Genomic DNA, 2757 nt, shown 5'->3' on the forward strand with positions numbered 1-2757 from the left:
TCTAGCATGTTAAATATGATAATGAGTGAGTAGTCTCTTAGCTAGGGTTTAATGGGTGACTAGGGGAAACCAACATGGGGAATGATTCATGCTTAAATCAATATGCTTTCATATCTTATTTGCTTGCTTGTTTTGATCTTAATACATGCACATGTTATATTTGATGAAATGCTAAGCCTATGAATCCTTCCATTTACTATCATCTTCTATCCTTTCAACTTGACTTGTAAGACATAACCCAACTCGAGTCTTGTTAGACCATGCATGTTGTTAAGTAGGGAAGACTAAGTCGACTTGTAGGTGTTGTACAATCTAATCGATTCGGCTCCGGGACCCAAACTTTCCTAGGATTGTAAGATATAACCCAACCCAACTCAATCCATCACAACAATAATTGCTTGCTTATAATTTGAGAACATGTTTGTATGATCATATCCCATGATTCCCTTATGAACCCATGACACCCTAGTGCCTTTAATCAATTGTTTACACCCCTTATTTTATTCATCTTGCTAGTTTATTTTCATTGCTATTTTAGTTTAGTAACCTTCTACATCAACCCAATTTGTGACACCCCTTAGACACTACTAGTTACAATAGAATTCTCATTTCAATACCCGTCCCTTGGGATCCGACCTTTACTTGCCTCTTTACTAATTGTAGAGTTGTTTGTGAAGTATAAATTGTGTTTTGTATCGACCATTGACCAACGACCACATATGCTTAATTGTGAACACGAAATGGACCCGATCAAAAATGGCGCTGTTCTTGGGATGGTGTTTAATTGATTTAAGATTTCTTTTATTGTTTTTAGTTGTGTCTTTTTCACCTTGGGGAAGTAAAACTCCTCAAGGTTTGTTCTAATTGTTTTTGAGTTGTTTGATATTTTGCATGTCTAGAAGGTTACAAAGAGATTTGTTACCTTTTGACCGTGAAATCGAAAGAACCTTGACGAATAATAGGAGACTTGTTAGGAGGAATTTGGGAGGTGTTGGTGAAGTTGTTCAACTCACTAGTGAGTTTGTCAATCCTTTCGCAATAGAAGGAGAAGAAAACCCATTAAACAATACCACATAAAATCCACCTACAATGCCTAAATTCTCGTCACACTCTATACCCACCGAGGAGGATTTATCAAATGGTACTCCTACACCACAACATCTTACCGGAAACTTTATTGCCAAGTCCGCCTTCATCCAACTAGTTGAGAGGAGCCAATTCGGGGGAATGCCTAGTGAGGACCCTCATTCTCATATGGAAACCTTTTGCGATTATTGTGAAGCTATCTCTCAAACGGGCGTGACTCAAGACCAAATAAGATGGGTCTTATTTCCTTTTTCGTTAATCGGCACCGCAAAGCAATGGTTGAAGGGCCTTGATAAGGCCACCCTTGGAATAGATTCTTGGAAGAAGTTGGCTCTGGCTTTCTACAAAAAATTCTACCCACCGGAAAAGACTAACATGCTAAGAGCTCAAATTACGGGTTTTAAGCAAAGGGATGAAGAATCTTTGTATGAAGCTTGGGAGCGGTTCAAAGGTATTTGTCGCTCATGTCCTCACCATGGACTTAGCGAATGGTTTTTAGTGCAACAATTTTGGAATGGTTTATATGAAGATTCAAGGAACATTCTCAATATGGGATCAAATGGAATGTTCACCGAAGTTGATGACAATCAAACATGGAACAAGATTGAGGAAATGGCGGTCCATAATTCACAATATAGTAGACCTCGCAAGGCTACTAGAGGAGGAAAGTATGAAGTGGACTCCGTTACTCAATTGAGTGCTCAACTTAGTGCTCACATTGACACAATCAACTTGAAGTTTGAACAAGCTATGGCTAGACTTGAGGAAAACTCAAAATCATCAAAGCATCATGTCAATGCCATGACGGCATCCTCATCAATCCCAAGCGGGATATGTGAGAATTGTGGAACCTTGGGTCATGACTCAAGTGAATGTAGGGGAACAACCGAACAAGTTAATGCTTTCCAAGCTTACAAAAGTGGTACCCCTTATTCAAATTTTTACAATGAAAACACCAAGTTCCATCCAAATCTCTCATACAAAAGCCAAAATGTTCAAAACCCTCAAACAACATACACTCCACCACCCATGAGAAATCAAAATCAAAGACCCTTTTACAATCAAAACCAAGGCTACCAAAATCAAAATCCATACAATCACCAAAATGACCAAGGTTTTGATGTCCAAAAAGCGGTCCTCCAAATGCAAAAGAACCAACAAGAATTTTTCACTCAAATGCAAAAAGATAGCCAAGCAAAAGACACCACCATCAACAACATTCTAGCTCACACCAAGATGTTGGAAACACAATTGACTCAACTACCATCTTCAAGCTCACAAAGACAAAAGGGGCAATTACCACCTCAAAGTAATCCCCCTAGACATGAAACGGTTAGTGCCATTCACTTGAGAAGTGGTACAAGATATGAGGCACCGAAGAAGCAAGTTGAGGATGAAGTTGTGAAAGCTAGTGAAAAGGAAGAAATTGTGCAAGGCCCCAAAGAAGGGGAATCATCAAAAGAAGAAAGTTCAAAGAAAAATGAAGACAAAGCCAAAGAGAAGGAGCCCATTGTGATTAGACTTCCTTTTCCAAGTCGTCAAGCCAAGCCCAAATTTGATGATCAACTTGGAAAGTTCATGGAGATTGTGAAGAACTTAGAAGTCTCAATTCCTTTCACGGAATTAATCAATCACGTTCCGGCCTATGCAAAGTACATGAAAGATATCCTC

The 2757-nt window shown here is 39.1% G+C and overlaps 1 non-coding gene across 1 annotated transcript; it reads right to left on the reverse strand.

Annotated features, from left to right (window-relative positions):
- Positions 1 to 1461: 1461 nt before the first annotated feature.
- Positions 1462 to 1568, reverse strand: LOC141597578 (small nucleolar RNA R71). The gene has a single exon (XR_012522807.1). It is a non-coding gene; the product is annotated as a small nucleolar RNA R71 (small nucleolar RNA).
- Positions 1569 to 2757: the final 1189 nt, after the last annotated feature.

Source organism: Silene latifolia, chromosome 8 (assembly GCF_048544455.1).
Source record: "Silene latifolia isolate original U9 population chromosome 8, ASM4854445v1, whole genome shotgun sequence".
Taxonomy (NCBI): domain Eukaryota; kingdom Viridiplantae; phylum Streptophyta; class Magnoliopsida; order Caryophyllales; family Caryophyllaceae; genus Silene; species Silene latifolia.